Source organism: Coregonus lavaretus, assembly GCF_964263955.1.
Source record: "Coregonus lavaretus genome assembly, contig: SUPER_35_unloc_1, whole genome shotgun sequence".
NCBI classification, from domain to species: Eukaryota; Metazoa; Chordata; class Actinopteri; order Salmoniformes; family Salmonidae; genus Coregonus; species Coregonus lavaretus.
In genome coordinates, this window is record NW_028167181.1 from 6,660,622 (window position 1) to 6,679,086 (window position 18,465).

The 18,465-nt window shown below is 44.7% G+C and overlaps 1 protein-coding gene across 1 annotated transcript in view; it reads right to left on the reverse strand.

The window, feature by feature from the left end:
• Window positions 1–18,465, reverse strand: part of LOC311109976 (glutathione S-transferase C-terminal domain-containing protein-like) — a gene marked incomplete at its 3' end in the record, with an annotated part of 52,060 nt that overhangs the window by 20,543 nt on the left and 13,052 nt on the right. The gene's annotated exons all lie outside the window — the stretch shown is intronic.

The window sequence follows — 18,465 nt, forward strand, 5'->3', positions numbered from 1 at the left end:
TTGTGGTCCAGCCGGACAACGGAGCCCTACATAAGCCTGACCGTACACTTTATTAATGAGGACTTCCACCTGAAAAGTCGCTGTTTGCAAACTGCATTTTCCCCCAGAGGATCATACATACATCCTGTATTTTTTCATATCTCAATATATATCGCAGGAAAACAAAATATCGCAATGTCAGTTATTTCCAATATCGTGCAACCCTAATACAAAGCCTGCTGGAGGAAGCTTGTGAATGACCTATGCTACCCAAGGAGCAAAAGCTTTTACGTAACAGTCACAATGATTCTCTGAATTGTGTGGAAAACAAGCTTGAGCACAACTATCGCTGACAGAATAGTCACTGCATGCTTGATTTCTTTAGCCTACACGCTATGACAAAACATTTTCCATAACACCCTGTACCCACACCAGTATAAAGTCAACAAAGTGTAGGCCTAAATACGTAATACGAACTTAAATTACACACCAATTATCTCCATTCATTGTAATGCGAGATTCCCCCCCCCTACATTTCGAAGCAGCCAGCCAAGCATGTTTTCCTTGTTTGTTTAGCTTGGATGGCGATGTCAGCAGAAGCTGCTTGGGCTTGCTGCCTCCGAAATGAGCCACTAGAAATAATAACCGTCGCTGAGGAGAGACAGATTAGGACTTGATAAAGAGAGTTGCACTGTTTTTAAAAGACACCTTCAACAACCCCGTTATATGACAAGTCCCTGGCAGACGCCCCATGTTTCTTTTAATGGACGCCACAATATCTAGTTGGCAGCTACTGATTATTACCTTGGCATTCCCACAGAACTCTTCCCTCTCTACTCCTCAGCAATTTGAGATTTGAAATGGCTTGCTTAGTGAATATTGATGTGTATATTGATGTGTATTGTTGATGTGTTTTTGATGTGTATCCAGGACTCATCTGAGAAAGAGACCTTGGTCTCAGCATGACTGCACGTCGAAATAAAGGTTAAATAAATAAGTTGTGTTGGCACAGTAAAGCGCTATCTACGGGAGCGAAGACGCTCACTTACAACCATATGGTCGTCATTAGGAGAATCTATGAACCAAGAAGAAAAAAAGAACCACTAACTTGGTCAATCTCGAGGGTGTGTTGACGGCAATCTATAGCGGTGAGGAAGTACGTTTTCACAGCACTCCTCTGGGAAAGTGAGATGTTTTAACCAGAATCACAGACATAAATTCCCAGAAACCCCTAGTCTGAGGGACACCATAATGGGTGTTGTGGTGATTCAGTACATGCTGTAGATACATGCTGTAGCAATGGGAAGCCCACTATGGGAAGCCACAAACCCACAGACCTTAACTGCACTTGAGCTTCTGAGGCACGCGAAACAGCTCAACGCCAACCAATAAATAACAACGTAAGTATTACTTATGATTTAGCTAAGGGGTAAAGACCCTGTTGACTGTTGTGCTGGATTCGGGAACCACACATTTACATTCTTAAACATGGATGAGCACAATCAGAGAAAATACAATCATTCCTGCTCGGCAAAGCTAAAACTGTTGACAAGTTGTCATCTGAAAATGTTTGCTTTTACACATATGCTTTAGTCAGTGAAACCTTTCAGTGTAGTAGGATGAGAAAGTGGTGACAAGAAAACAAAGGTAAATCAATTAAAAGACCAGGAGAAATAACTTCTCCCCACGCATCTCTCAACAGCTTTGGAATGTCTGTCAAAACATACACGGTTTAGTTCAGCTTTAGGCAATGGCACTGTTAGAAATAAACATTTTACAATGACACAAATGTAGGAAAACAAATCCTCTGTGTCCCAGACTTTGTAGGTGGCAAAACAATATTTTGGGTATCACAAATGTCTTGCTGATACAGAAAGAAAATGTTAAATCTGTCATCTACAATTAAAATATGGAAAAACTTGATTGCACTTTAAAAAATGGATTGATATCACTTCTTCATGAGAAAGATTAAAGGGATAACAAGAATGGATTGAAGTGCGAGTTGAGAAATCGAAGATATGCTCCTGAGATGAGACGTCAAAATAATAAATAAAAAAAATGAATTTGCACCATCCCATCTGTTCCAAACAACACTCTCACTAACAGCTAATGGTAGCTTTCATCCAAAACTGCAGACGGAAATTAGCTGCTAGCTAAACCTGGTACAACGCATCATTTCCTCAAGTTTACTGAGGCTGTTTTTGTTGTACATTGTCCCTGCTCAAATAAACTCTATAGATAAACAAAACCCTCCATCCCATCAATGCCCACCCAAACCTGGGAAAGACGTCAGCTTCACTACAGTAACCCCTGTGTGTTTTGTTTGGGGTACATTCATCCTTTATCCCTCTTTGGCTCTGTTCTTCACCGCCCTAGCTGTCAGTCAGCGAGTAAGTGGCGAGACGCTGCATTCTTCATAGAGACCATGTCATTGTCTTTTGGCCAGTAACCTTTGGGAAATCCCCGAAAACCCCAGGCAGCCGATGGAGGCTGTGCCCACGGCCCCATTGAGCTAAGCGCTAACCCCAGGATCAGAGAAGGCTGGCTGGGCTCCAGACCCTGTCCTCCTCCCCTCCCTCTGCTGGCTGGCTCTCAGACGGGAAAGGCCACGGCAGGGCTGCTAGATCCAGAGCCCCTCTGCTGGGAGAGATAAAGGGATTCTGCCACCGCCTCCGTGGTCATTAAGCCACCCATCAGGAGAAGACATGGTTGCCCAAAGTCAAAGAGGTTTAGGAAGAAAAAGTTGCCCCGTTCTCTCCTCTTCATCCTGCCTGGCTCTCTCCTCTGTCCCTGAAGTCTGGGGGGGACAGGTCTCTTCTATTTTACCTCTCTCTCTCTCTCTCTCTCTCTCTCTCCCTCTCCCTCTCCCTCCCTCTCGCTGCCTGAAATCATTAGTCCTTTAGCACCATCTGCAACACCCACATTTGATATCAGGGAATGAGCCACTTTGTCTGGATATCGACCGATTTCCTTATTAGGAACCTACATTTCCAAATGTCTCGGCGACGTTTGGATATAATTTGTTTTTAAGGCATGCCAGCCGGTGATAATGGCGGATCAGTCACAAATGCTACATGGTGCCCTTTCGATAACTATAGAAGGGGATTTGGATGAATCAGTATTCTATTACAATGTGTCGCCAGCATACAAAAGAGGAGAACATTAAGATGCCATTACTCAGAGATTCTTCTTGCACCTCTTCCATCCATAAATGAGTTGCCATCTTTCTCCATTGGTCCCTGTTGGAAATAAAATGGCCGCCAACATGAATTCCCAGTGGAACAGAAGAAAACAAGCCAACTTCCTAAAAAATGAAGTTCCTTAGTTAGAGAATGTTCTATCCAAACTGAAGCTGTGTAGCCAATCACCTTTCACGCCTATTGCTGTTATTGAGACAAAGGCTCTAGCAGCTCCATGGAGAACTGACATCTGTTTGTTTTCAGATCCACTGAGCCGCATGCAGACGTAGACCTGTTTCACACTCCTAGACCAAACCAACAGGTATCCGTTCACACACACACACACACCTTGTGACAACACACCCCTATCGGTGCCTCGTCGGGACAGCAGTGTGGAGACGTGAAGGAAGTTGTGGGGGGGGGGGGGGGCAAACTCATCAAGGGGAACTGAAGGTCTGAATATAACAACACACACACACACACCTCGGACATGAATGTTCACACACAGCCCATTGTTCTAACCTCTTTCCTGGGCCTAGTATGGGGGCGCCTGCAACCCCTCAACCGCAAAAACACATCTAACCACATTTTTGAAACTGTAAACACCGCCATAGAGCCTTCGCAAGCTAACACCACCGAGGTTTGAACCCAAGACATCCAACACACATCACCTGCTGCATTGTTCTTCTTGCCCATCTATGCGATTCACAATAACAACACTATTAGTTTAACCCTGTTAATTAATGTGAGGAATGCTAGAGACTACACCAGTTTGTGGAGGGGTGAGAGATGGAGGGAGGAAGGGAGTGAGAGAACTCGCGCCGACACTGCTGACACCAGTTAGAAGGTGAGAGCAAGCACAGCATCGAGAAAAGGCGGAAAAAGACATGCCGTGGTTGGTGCAGTGTGTCAGAGCAACGTATGTGGGCTGCTAGAGAGAAGGGAAGGAGAGAGAGACAGAGTAAGAGAGTGAGAGAGGGGTAGAGAGAGAGAGAGAGAGAGAGAGAGAGAGAGACAGAGAGAGGAGAGCGAGAGAGAGATAGAGAGAGAGAGGTAGAGAGAGAGAGAGAGAGCACGAGAGAGAGAGAGAGAGAGAGAGAGAAAGGAGAGAGCGAGAGAGAGAGAGGAGAGAGAGAGAGAGAGAGGAGAGAGGTAGAGAGAGAGAGAGAGAGAGAGGTAGAGAGAGGAGAGAAAGGGGTAGAGAGAGAGAGGAGAGAGAGAGAGGAGCGAGAGAGATTGACAAGAGACAGAAAACATGCTCCCCTCGCTCTTCTTCTCTCTCGCTTTCACACACACACACACACACACACACACCTGCTTTCTTGCTGCAGTCTGCCATACTGTGAACCTGCTGAACTCTCACAAACACCTCCTGCTGGTCTGTGACATAAATACTGTAAGTAACAAAATTAAGGTAAACTGTTGCTACAGTTACCTAGGAATAAGTGTCTTCAACAACAGCATTTCTTGAGTGAATCTGCTTTACCTAAAACAGGCGAAAACTGACAGCTGAAGTAGTACTCTTTTGTTTGGCAATAGGCCTCTACCAGACATTACGGCCAACTCAAGCTTGCATTGGGATTCCACTAGGAATGGAATCATGACAACTGCCTGGCTTGAGTTGAGCCTTGGCGAAATGTCCACTGACTTGTTGCATTTATTTCCATACACATCTCACAGGTGAGATAGATCAGCATTTTTATGTGTCTGCGTGCAGTTTGAAGGAAGTTGAAGCTAGCTGTTCCAGTAAACTTCTAGTCATTTCGCTAACACTAGTTAGCAATGGCTCACAAAACGTCCTTCAAACTGCACGCAGACATAGAAATTGTATCTTTGAGTTCTGGGTAAGCAAAAAAGGGCGTAATTGGCCATATCTCACACTATCCCTTTAAAGCTATGTGCTGGATGCAAACCACATCTTGATGCTTTTATTGTCTGGTGGCTGTAAGATACAGAATGAGTTCAGACAGTGTCAATTGTATTCATAACATATAATCAGAGAACTAGAGACAGCAGGAAAAAGTATTTTTGTAAAGTCTTAATAAATGCAGATTTTCGGAATGCGAAACTTTGGTTGGTATGTGTTTTTCAAGACGACGCTGCTTTGCAAATAGGTTTGCAGGGAACTCAACGGTTTCGCTCAAATTGTTTTTTTCTATCGTAGTCTAGAGGATAATAAGGATAATCTCACTTCTCCAGAAACAGTGGGCCTCGATTGCTGCGACATGTAGGCGGACGGAAATTGGATCCTTGAAAGTATGAATGTGAGCAATGAAATGATTTACTTTTCACTCAAAACTTTTAATGTTATCACAGACAGGCACAATCTCACTGTATTTCTTTTCATTAGTCCACTGTTGATACAGTCCCAAAATGTTTTGCATGTCAGCAGTCAAGTTTTCAAGACACTGGAGTTTCAAGAAGCAAAGTGTCACCAGCCACATCATCATGATGATGCATAATGCATGATTCATTTGAAATAAATACCAAAAGATAGATATTGAGTGTATTTTCCCTTTAAATAAGATAACTTTATCGATTGTCTGTTTCACATACTACTACTGTACAATGCTATTGATGTCATCATGGACATTTGTCCAATGAGCTCAAACTATACAAACAGACTCAAAGCCTCTCTTATGTTCATTAGAATCCTCTGTTGGGTGGAGAAGAATTGTCTGCTTTGAAACCATTACAGACAGACGGAAGGAAAGAAAGAGATAAGAAAGTGCTCTCTGTTGGGTTAATGCCTCTGAGACACTCACTCAAGAGTCGCAGCGGATGTCCAGACTACCTTGGAGAATTCTCAATCAAGCAAATCAATGGTTACGTGAGCTAGGAATTACGGGTAGAGCGAGCCGGAGGGCGACCACAAAAGAGATATAGTTATGGAGCTGAGCCACCATGGTCCGCCTCTGCTTTACAAAAGGAAGTTGAGTCACTGTGGTGGTACCACTGGCACACCCATTCAAATAGGAGGTTGATTGTCATGGTGAGAACAAGTGACAGGTCTTAAAAAAGGGGAGAGAGAGGTCTTGGTATGAGGAGAGAGAGGAGAGAGAGGTCTTGGTATGAGGAGAGAGAGGAGAGAGAGGTCTTGGTATGAGGAGAGAGAGGTCTTGGTATGAGGAGAGAGAGGTCTTGGTATGAGGAGAGAGAGGTCTTGGTATGAGGAGAGAGAGGTCTTGGTATGAGGAGAGAGAGGAGAGAGGTCTTGGTATGAGGAGAGAGAGGAGAGAGAGGTCTTGGTATGAGGAGAGAGAGGTCTTGGTATGAGGAGAGAGAGGTCTTGGTATGAGGAGAGAGAGGTCTTGGTATGAGGAGAGAGAGGAGAGAGGTCTTGGTATGAGGAGAGAGAGGAGAGAGAGGTCTTGGTATGAGGAGAGAGAGGTCTTGGTATGAGGAGAGAGAGGTCTTGGTATGAGGAGAGAGAGGAGAGAGGTCTTGGTATGAGGAGAGAGAAGAGAGAGAGGTCTTGGTATGAGGAGAGAGAGGTATTGGTATGAGGAGAGAGAGGTCTTGGTATGAGGAGAGAGAGGTCTTGGTATGAGGAGAGAGAGGTCTTGGTATGAGGAGAGAGAAGAGAGAGAGGTCTTGGTATGAGGAGAGAGAGGTATTGGTATGAGGAGAGAGAGGTATTGGTATGAGGAGAGGGCAGCACCCTTCTGTGTGACCTTCTGTAATGAGCAGAATGACCACATTTATTCACACATTCTGACACACAATTATAACGATCCTTTTAAAATCTGTGAGGGACATAGTTTTCTTTTAAAATAATGATCTGCATTGCATTGCTTATGGCATATGGCCTCTGCATTCAAAAAGAGAGTTGAGTCACTGTGGTGGTCCACCATTAAAAGAGGGGCTTGATTGTCATGGTCAGAACAAGTGGCAGGTCTGAAGAGAGGAGAGAGAGGTCTTGGTGTGAGGAGAGAGAGGTCTTGGCGTGAGGAGAGAGAGGTCTTGGCGTGAGGAGAGAGAGGACTTGGCGTGAGGAGAGAGAGGTCTTGGCGTGAGGAGAGAGAGGAGAGAGAGGTCTTGGCGTGAGGAGAGAGAGGTCATGGTGTGAGGAGAGAGAGGTCATGGTGTGAGGAGAGAGAGGTCTTGGCGTGAGGAGAGAGAGGTCATGGTGTGAGGAGAGAGAGGTCATGGTGTGAGGAGAGAGAGGTCATGGTGTGAGGAGAGAGAGGTCATGGTGTGAGGAGAGAGAGGTCATGGTGTGAGGAGAGAGAGGTCATGGTGTGAGGAGAGAGAGGTCATGGTGTGAGGAGAGAGAGGTCATGGTGTGAGGAGAGAGAGGTCATGGTGTGAGGAGAGAGAGGTCTTGGCGTGAGGAGAGAGAGGTCTTGGTGTGAGGAGAGAGAGGTCTTGGCGTGAGGAGAGAGAGGTCATGGTGTGAGGAGAGAGAGGTCATGGCGTGAGGAGAGAGAGGTCATGGCGTGAGGAGAGAGAGGTCATGGTGTGAGGAGAGAGAGGTCATGGTGTGAGGAGAGAGAGGTCATGGTGTGAGGAGAGAGAGGTCATGGTGTGAGGAGAGAGAGGTCATGGTGTGAGGAGAGAGAGGTCATGGTGTGAGGAGAGAGAGGTCTTGGCGTGAGGAGAGAGAGGTCATGGTGTGAGGAGAGAGAGGTCATGGTGTGAGGAGAGAGAGGTCATGGTGTGAGGAGAGAGAGGTCATGGTGTGAGGAGAGCGAGGTCATGGTGTGAGGATAGAGAGGTCTTGGCGTGAGGAGAGAGAGGTCATGGTGTGAGGAGAGAGAGGTCATGGTGTGAGGATAGAGAGGTCATGGTGTGAGGAGAGAGGTCATGGTGTGAGGAGAGAGAGGTCATGGTGTGAGGATAGAGAGGTCTTGGCGTGAGGAGAGAGAGGAGAGAGAGGTCTTGGCGTGAGGAGAGAGAGGTATTGGCGTGAGGAGAGAGAGGTCTTGGCGTGAGGAGAGAGAGGAGAGAGGTCTTGGTATGAGGAGAGGGCAGCACCCTTCTGTGTGACCTTCTGTAATGAGCAGAATGACCGCAGTCTATGAGAGACATACTGTAGTTCTTTCAAAGTGATCTACAATTACATTGCTTATGGCATAAGGCTTATGATGCTTTAGCTTACAGATGACATTTCTAAATCACAAAAAGGAATGAGGCATAACCTGTAACCACTTTTGGGTGCTGACTATTTTGTGAAATAGTTCTTTCAACATTTCGCTCTCTTACAGATACCGTTTCTATAATCCCTTTAAAGACATTAGGCAAAACCACTCTAGGGTGCATATTTCAGCTGGCTTCCTTTCTAGGGGAGAGTAGCTTTGTATACCCCATAGTTCATATTCTCAACAAGTAATTAATTAATCATGAGTCTAGACTAGTGAAAACAGAGTAACCTAAACCCTCCGAAAGCTTAGGGGAGCTCCAGGCGGTTTTCCCCTCCATCACTGCGAAGAACGAGTGATTATTGAGCAAAGCAAAACTGGGAGTCGGAAAGAGGATGAATATTCATGATATGACATTCACGGGGAGCAGCCGATGATTCCAAAAGCACACAACCCGTAGTGCTGCATTCAAATGTTGCCGTCGGCTCAAACCTCAAACGGTTTCAGCAAACAGTGAAATTCGGTTGAAATCCCCCTCAAGGGAACCGGTTGTGTTTGATCTCCAATCACAGAAATAAAGTGCCAATTATCCCCCTAATTGGGCGTAACAAACCTTGAAGCCTGTTTTTGCTAGGGCCTAGTTGTATTGTATTGGGATCTTTAAATAGCCAATTTAAAGGGTTAAAATGAGTTTAATTAATTGAATATGGGTAAGAAAATTTACCTTTTCCCATTTACCCCTGACCCTGGTTTGGCAGGAGACGCCTGGGGATGAGCACCTTTCGACACATTTCTGCCACGCAGGCAGTTCCTCCTCTACCTCCTTCTCTCCGTACCCTTGCCACTCACATCCATAAAGAACCCCCACATCCCATCCGCCACACACCCAAAGACAGACAGAAATATTAATTAGTGCACACCACACACGCACCAATGCACACACACACAAACTCAATACACACACGGGTAGAATGAACAATACACACACACGGACATGCGAGCAGGCCCACACACCTTCTGACAGGGGAGTCATTCCACATTCCCAACAACACGTCTCCCAGTGAGACAGACTTCACCCCAGGGCCCTCAGACGGACAGCTCTCTGACAGTGATGATCGGACAGACTTCTCTACTCTCAGCCTGGCTGAGCCTTAGAGCAACTGCATAATGGGCAGAAGAGTGTGTGTGTGTGTGTGTGTCTACCCATCGCAAAGATTGGCTGAGACTTTGAACACCAAGGCTCTTGGACAAGTTTTAATGTCTGTGTAAAAACAAGCGATAACATTGTATGTTATCTTACCTTAACAGAAGGAATATAATCTACAAATACAGTCTTTTGGTGGTTGCTGCTAACATCTCCTTCAAATTGACAGCATCTCAGCCCATTCTAAATATGGACTTTAAAGAAACGTATTCACTTAATTCTATATCAACTGTCAGACAGTCTTCCTTCAGAGAATTCCCATATGTGACTATCTAGACAGCACTAACTCCTACCTGTTTATGTTATATACGTTTTATGATCAAAACAGAGATGAATATGATATTGATATTGCCTTGGAATATCCATAACAAGCATCCAACTGCAGCAGCAATCAAGAGTTCAGTTCTGTCCGGTCTATCCTTTGATGTTTCTTACTGCAACACGCATAACAGAGGTCCTAATAGCCATACTGTATGACTAGCTTAGTAGCTTATATCACAAGCGTATCGGGTGTGCATTCCAGATGTGAAATTACTCATCGGGTCCTTCACATATTCTCTCAGCATGTATTGGACTGGATGAGAAAGCGTGGGCTAAGACAAGTCTACTGTTCTGTCGCTCAAATTTACATTTTAGTCATTTAGCAGACGCTCTTATCCAAAGCGACTTACAGTTAGTGAGTGTATACATTTTCATACTGCCCCCCCGCGTGGGAAACGAACCCACAACCCTGGTGTTGCAAGCGCCATGCTCTACCAACTGAGCTACAGGGGACTAGACCAAATGACAAAACAGAGGATGTTTTTCTATGTGAGGGTGGAAGGCGATTTTGCTGAGATGACTCAATATTCCACCAAAATGTTTCAAATACTGTCCCATCTCAGGTACAGCTGTTAGAGACTTGGGACTGTTTATATATAACCTATGTGCTAAAAACAGTACCGATCAGCTCGAGTGCTACGATGAGGGTCGTTCCACATAGGAGTCCCTTTTGGGTAGTGTCACACCTCATTTTAACATTCTGTCATAAAGAGCACATGTTAAAATTCATTAAAAAAACATGTTTTCCCATGTCAAGAGGTTAAATTATATTAAATTACTATATTATGTGCCCATTAGGTGCCAAATAAAGTAACAGGGAATAGTTGTATTTAAAAAGGAGTTCAGTTCACGTAACAGAATTTACCTTAAAATGAGGGACAGTTTTTGTTTAAATTTTTTATGAATCACATGAAACAAACAAGGCAACAGTAAACATGTCGTCCCCAACAACTGATGCAGCTGTGGGGGACAATAACACTCTTCAGAAATGACTGTCAAAGCAACAAAATAACTACGCTTTACAATGATGGTGAAAACATGGAGATATTATGGGGTTAAGTGGGTTCAAATCTTCCTAGAAGGCACAGAGAGGTCACAGAGGGACATGTCAAAATGCTGAATTTTAGCTCTTTAGAAAGTCTTCATTCATATAAAAAATCTGATTGATTGAATTTTCCATGTGGTCTATATTAAAGGGCACTTCATTTAATATAACAGGCTTTTAAAATGCAATATTGGTGCACAATTTCTAATTAAAATATCGGGGAACGACACGTAAATGTTCTCTATAATGTTCTATAAAATGCATAAAATGTTCTATACCATACACGTCTCCTCGCAAATTTTTACAATTATACAACAAATATCATTTTAAACAAGTCACCCGAGGTCACCATGTCAATTTCAAATAGCAAACACGTTCATGCTGTTGTCAAAGGAACCGCACCACATTTAACATCGGTACTTCACCTCCGCTTACACCTTCACTAATAATAATAATAATAATAATAATAATAATAATAATATGCCATTTAGCAGACGCTTTTATCCAAAGCGACTTACAGTCATGCGTGCATACATTTTTTGTGTATGGGTGGTCCCGGGGATCGAACCCACTACCTTGGCGTTACAAGCGCCGTGCTCTACCAGCTGAGCTACAGAGGACCACACTAAGCCAACACCCCCGCCCGACAACACCTTGGCAACAATGATCCACAGTAATGGAAACTCTGTTCGTTAATCTCCTTGTACCAAAACAAGACTAGAGCGCCTAATGAGAATAATGTTATAGGTATGACAGCTATGTGTCTCCTTCCTCTATCCCTCTATCCATCTCTCCCCCCCCTGCCTCCCTTCCTCTCTCCCTCCATCTATCTCTCCCCCCTGCCTCCCTCTCTCCCTCCATCTATCTATCTCCCCTGCCTCCCTTCCGCTCTCCCTCCATCCATCTCCCCTGCCTCCCTTCCTCTCTCCCTCCATCTCTCCCCCCTGCCTCCCTTCCTCTCTCCCTCCATCTCTCCCCCCTGCCTCCCTCCATCCATCTCTCCCCCCTGCCTCCCTTCCTCTCTCCATCCATCCATCTCTCTCCCCCTCTCCCCCCTGCCTCTCTTCCTCCATCTCTCTCCCCCTGTCTCCCCTCCTCTCTCCCTCCATCTCTCTCCCCCCTGCCTCCATTCCTCTCCCTCCATCCATCTCTCCCCCCTGCCTCTCCCCCTCTCCCCCTGCCTCTCTCCCTCCATCTATCTCTCCCCCTCTCCCCCCTGCCTCCCTTCCTCTCTCCCTCCATCTATCTCTCCCCCTCTCCCCCCTGCCTCCCTTCCTCTCTCCCTCCATCTATCTCTCCCCCTCTCCCCCCTGCCTCCCTTCCTCTCTCCCTCATCCATCTCCCCCCCTCTCCCCTGCCTCCTCCTCTCTCCCTCCATCCATCTCTCCCCCCTGCCTCCTCCTCTCTCCCTCCATCCATCTCTCCCCCCTCTCCTCCTCTCTCCCTCCATCTATCTCTCCCCCTCTCTCCCCTGCCTCCCTTCCTCTCTCCCTCCATCTATACGTCCCCTGCCTCCTCCTCTGTTCCTCCATCTACAGTGGGGGAAAAAAGTATTTAGTCAGCCACCAATTGTGCAAGTTCTCCCACTTAAAAAGATGAGAGAGGCCTGTAATTTTCATCATAGGTACACGTCAACTATGACAGACAAAATGTGGGGGAAAAAATCCAGAAAATCACATTGTAGGATTTTTTATGAATTTATTAGAACATTATGGTGGAAAATAAGTATGTGGTCAATAACAAAAGTTTCTCAATACTTTGTTATATACCCTTTGTTGGCAATGACACAGGTCAAACGTTTTCTGTAAGTCTTCACACACTGTTGCTGGTATTTTGGCCCATTCCTCCATGCAGATCTCCTCTAGAGCAGTGATGTTTTGGGGCTGTCGCTGGGCAACACAGACTTTCAACTCCCTCCAAAGATTTTCTATGGGGTTGAGATCTGGAGACTGGCTAGGCCACTCCAGGACCTTGAAATGCTTCTTACGAAGCCACTCCTTCGTTGCCCGGGCGGTGTGTTTGGGATCATTGTCATGCTGAAAGACCCAGCCACGTTTCATCTTCAATGCCCTTGCTGATGGAAGGAGGTTTTCACTCAAAGTCTCACGATACATGGCCCCATTCATTCTTTCCTTTACACGGATCAGTCGTCCTGGTCCCTTTGCAGAAAAACAGCCCCAAAGCATGATGTTTCCACCCCCATGCTTCACAGTAGGTATGGTGTTCTTTGGATGCAACTCAGCATTCTTTGTCCTCCAAACACGACGAGTTGAGTTTTTACCAAAAAGTTATATTTTGGTTTCATCTGACCATATGACATTCTCCCAATCCTCTTCTGGATCATCCAAATGCACTCTAGCAAACTTCAGACGGGCCTGGACATGTACTGGCTTAAGCAGGGGGACACGTCTTGCACTGCAGGATTTGAGTCCCTGGCGGCATTGTGTGTTACTGATGGTAGGCTTTGTTACTTTGGTCCCAGCTCTCTGCAGGTCATTCACTGGGTCCCCCCGTGTGGTGGGATTTTTGCTCACCGTTCTTGTGATCATTTTGACCCCACAGGGTGAGATCTTGCGTGGAGATCGAGGGAGATTATCAGTGGTCTTGTATGTCTTCCATTTCCTAATAATTGCTCCCACAGTTGATTTCTTCAAACCAAGCTGCTTACCTATTACAGATTCAGTCTTCCCAGCCTGGTGCAGGTCTACAATTTTGTTTCTGGTGTCCTTTGACAGCTCTTTGGTCTTGGCCATAGTGGAGTTTGGAGTGTGACTGTTTGAGGTTGTGGACAGGTGTCTTTTATACTGATAACAAGTTCAAACAGGTGCCATTAATACAGGTAACGAGTGGAGGACAGAGAAGCCTCTTAAAGAAGAAGTTACAGGTCTGTGAGAGCCAGATATCTTGCTTGTTTGTAGGTGACCAAATACTTATATTCCACCATAATTTGCAAATAAATTCATTTAAAAATCCTACAATGTGATTTTCTGGATTTTTTCTCTCTCAATTTGTCTGTCATAGTTGACGTGTACCTATGATGAAAATTACAGGCCTCTCTCATCTTTTTAAGTGGGAGAACTTGCACAATACTTTTTTTCCCCCAATGTATCTCTCCCCCTCTCTCCCCTGCCGCCTCCTCTGTTCCTCCATGCATGGCTGCAGTGATGGCACCTCCTCTGTTCCTCCATGCATGGCTGCAGTGATGGCACCTCCCTGCTCATTTTCCTGGTTTCTCCTTGTACAGCGTGGGTGTGTGGAAGGGGAAGTGTGTGTGTGTGTGTGTGTGTGTGTGTGGAGGTGAGGTGCTGAAAGATGTTAAAGGCCCAGTCACTACAGGTCCATGAGAAATTGTCTGTCTCTTGTCTCCACTCTAACTAATTACCCTGACTCAGGAAGACAGAGGGCATTCTACCTACCTACACTACAGCCAGCAGCAGCAGTCACACTGATCTCTTTAGAGACTGTTCATCAACTAGAGTACCAACAACATCAAGTTTCTCTATGATTCACCCACTCAGAACAGTCACACTGCCCACACTACTTAGCTCTATTTAGCAGTGTATAGGAGCATGCATGCACATATATATATAAATATAAGCGAGAGAGAGAGAGAGAGAGAGAGAGAGAGAGAGAGAGAGAGAGAGAGAGAGAGAGAGAGAGAGAGAGAGAGAGAGAATGCTTGAGTGTCAGTTTAGCAAATGTCTGGACTGGAGTGTATATAAAGAGACAGTATGTCGGTGTGATAAGGAATAAATGACTAGAAAGGAAAGGACAAGTGGAATATTGCCAATGTCTGCACATGCAAGGTTGGAGGTAACTACAATAGCGAAATCATCCAGAGCCAGTTGATTTCAAGTTTCTGTGTTAAACTACTTCTGAATGAGAACATGTTTTGTCAGCTGAATTCATTGGAGAGATACCGGAGGACGGGTGTTGGAATACCTCCCATATCCACCCACTGGCTGGAACCACACAGACACAATGAACTGAATGAAAAAGGAAGGACAATTCTTATAACAGACAACAGTGACCAAAACGACATGTACATTCACTCCCACACAATGTCCTTGTTTGAAATCCAAAATTCAGTTAGACAGAAAGCACAGGAACAAGCTGAGAGATCAATCCTCCCATTTTATCACAGACAACAGTTTGGGGGCATCTCAATAGTTTGAAGTTGCTTCTGTGCCTCCCTTCCTTTAAAGTAAAGGACACTGAAATGAGTTCAGTGTAAGGTGGGATGCATTTCCTCACTCTATTACCCACTGTTGAACTCACTGAACTGAACCCACTGGTGTGTGTGTGTGTGTGATCTCGCTATCTGTACATACACGTTCCTCTATAATGACCTCGATGTACTCCAGCTGCTTTAATGCACGTTAAGATGAGCCTTAAGCGTCACACACATGTGAATGTGCACACACACAAGTAATGGAACTAGGGCTGACCCAGACTAAAAATAATCTTGGTCGACCGAAAATCGTTTGTTCTTTCAACCAATCGATTGCTAGAAATGTTTTAATGTGTATTTCTCCTTATATAGACATATCCAGTAGCGACGCGTCATTCAGGGCAGGTCGGGCAGAACTGACCTGTTTAGCTAAAAAAAGTTGTTGTTGCCTGTTTTGCATGTTATTTTGGCATTAATACGTGTCACATATCAGTTTGAAAACAATGTAAAAAAAAATGTTAATAAAGCTGCATACAAACATGGTCTCTTTTTTTGCTTTCGTCCGGGTTAGGGGAGGGTTTGGCTGGCCGGGATGTCCTTGTCTCATTGTGCTCTAGCGACTCCTTGTGGCGGGCCGGGCAACTGCAAGCGGTCTTTGGTCGTCATTTCTACAGTGTTTCCTCCGACACATTGGAGCGGCTGGCTTCTGGGTTAAGCGAGCAGTGTGTCAAGAAGCAGTGCGACCTTCGCCGAGTCCAATGGTGGAGTTGCACCGATGAGACAAGATCGTGACTACCAACTGGATATCACGAAAAAGGGGGTAACGCCAGGGGCCAGAAAAGTTTGAATACATTGGCCATGCTGTCAATCCAACATGACTCCTGCCGCGTTCAAAACAACTGGAAACTCGGTACTGGGAAATCTCAGACTTCAGTGAGTTCAAGACAACTGGGAACTCGGATAAAACTAGCTCCGACTGGGAAAATATGGAAAATAATTTTGAACGGTCATCCAACTATGAATTCCAAGTCGGGATTTCGGACTTCTTTCTACAGCCCACAAAAAGGACCGCCGCACCACCGTCCTGTTCAAGTGAGCACAGCACAACAAGGTGAGTCCAAAAATGGCTTAATATGCCAGGGAGATATGTATACTGTAACTAAGAAAGTAATACTAAGTGTAAGTAAGCTGTTAGTAGCCCATGTGCCTCCCTAATCATTTGGTAACTTTCCCCCTCATAATTTAGCCTACTGTTCTGACTTGGTGGTGCACATGTAGCCTATAGCCTGTTTTAGAGAAATGTAATCATTGAATATTGTAAGATATTTTATTGTCTGCTTATATGCCCCCTTTAATTATCCTACAGTTCTGACTTGGTGTACAGGGAGAATACTGTAAGAACGGCCCATGTTCTGAATTCCTGCGATGTACATTTAAAAAGTGCTGAACAAATTGTTATATTGACTACGTCCGTCCTAGCTCGCTCATTAATGTCTTAATCCAAATTACGGATTGCCTCTTATCCGCTCGTCGTCCCATTATGCCATAGTTTTTACATCTCAATTGTCAGTAGAATCATTTTTACATTTACATTTTAGTCATTTAGCTTACGCTCTTATCCAGAGCGACTTACAGTTAGTTTCATACCGGACCCCCGTGGGAAACGAACCCACAACCCTGGCGTTGCAAGCACCATGCTCTACCACATCTGTTTAAGCAAGTCAGCCATTTCAGCTATGTTGTTCGCTGCCCGACAAAGCTCCGCTGATAGTCAGGTGTAGCAGTGGTAAGGATTCACTACATGGTGCTGAAAAGAAAGCTCTGCTGTTGGGACAGCTTTATGTAGGCCCTAACAGTTTGTGGACACCGTTATAGTGCAATTAATGTATTGTTTAGTGTTGTGGCATTGCTGGCATGCATCTAAAAAAAAAAAAGATTTACATGCTAAAATCGCCACTGGACACACCTTATGTGTTTTAATAAAATCTACTATGTGCATTGAGCTTGTCTGATGCTTAAGATTACGGTTTGATGCCTCAAGAGGGCGCCAGTGATCTAGATGACCAGAATAATTTTTTTTTTTTTACCTGATCCAACTATTCTCCTCCCGCTCCTGCTGGCTTTCGCAGATTCTGCCAGTACTCTCCTGAAGTTGCCGGTAATAGGCTACACGAGGAGTCGGTAACCTTTCTCATGTGGAATGGCAATTTATCTAAACATTTCTACCGATCTGTGTGCCAGTCATGGTTTTCACATGCACCTTTTCGTGAAACAGTTTCATTTCATTTATAATAACGTCTTAATATCTCAAAATCATTGTCATGTGGTTAACCAAAATTCTATCCAAATCTAAATGAAAATGATACAAACCTAAAAAGTTACTTCTATTGCCATTGCCAATTATGTAAAAATAGCCTGCATAAAGCCAACAAATAAAAACATTGCAGCCTGCAGGTGGAAAATATCCTGATTAAAAATAAATATCCTATAAACCACATTGGCTACATGTGGCCTGTCTGCAACGAACTTGAAACATTGTATCAACTATTAACTGGGTCCGGCCCAAAGCTTGCACTAGCGAACTTGCAACATTGTATAAAAATATTCTGGGCCCTCAGAGTTTCCTGCGCCAGCGAGCGCGGGACAGACCCAGCTGTAGGCTATTTGCGCAAGGGATAAGAAGCAGCGCTTGACTTGGGCAGGAGCTCACCAGAGCTGAGTATCGGCACCTCAAATGTTCTACTGCTTGAGCTCCTGTTCCTCTTATAGAATATTAGCTCAAAAGTATTGTGGAGCTCCTGCACCTAAATATAAAACAGTACCAGCACCCAAAATGAGTACCGGAACCTATTTCAGTTCAAGTCACGCACTGATAAGAAACCTATTTTACAACGTTTCCACTGGATCAGAGCATGACATTTTTCCCTTTCACGTTGAGTGGTTATCGAAAGGGAGAGAGCTGGAAAGATTTTTCAAATACATTGAGGAACTATTGTAATTCTCAATGGATGTAAAAAATAAAGCTCCACAGGTCATTAGTGGTGGTGCGTTAAGCCAATCAGAAATACTATCAGATCCCCAAATGTTTTACATGCATACATTTGCGCGCAGGCCAGGTAGCCTATAGTCCTACTTCGATGCGTGCGCGTCCTTACTCAACATTGACAGGAGTGCTCCAAACAAAAGACAATTACTAAATTGACAGAACTCATCAATGTAATTAAATAAACCAAAACTTGTTTCTCACAAGTGTAGCATAGGTTGTGCACTCTGCAAACAATGTGTCCACTCCGACAATGAGAACAGGAAGACTGGAATAATAATATTGAATGCATTAAAATAAAGACCGTAACCAAAGTAACAAACATTGTAGATGAGAAATTATAGGAATTAACGGTAAACGTACAACTGGTGATATATGTAATGGGGAATTGATATACACTAAATGGGAGGTGCATGGAGATGCGGTACAGAGCTCGATTTGG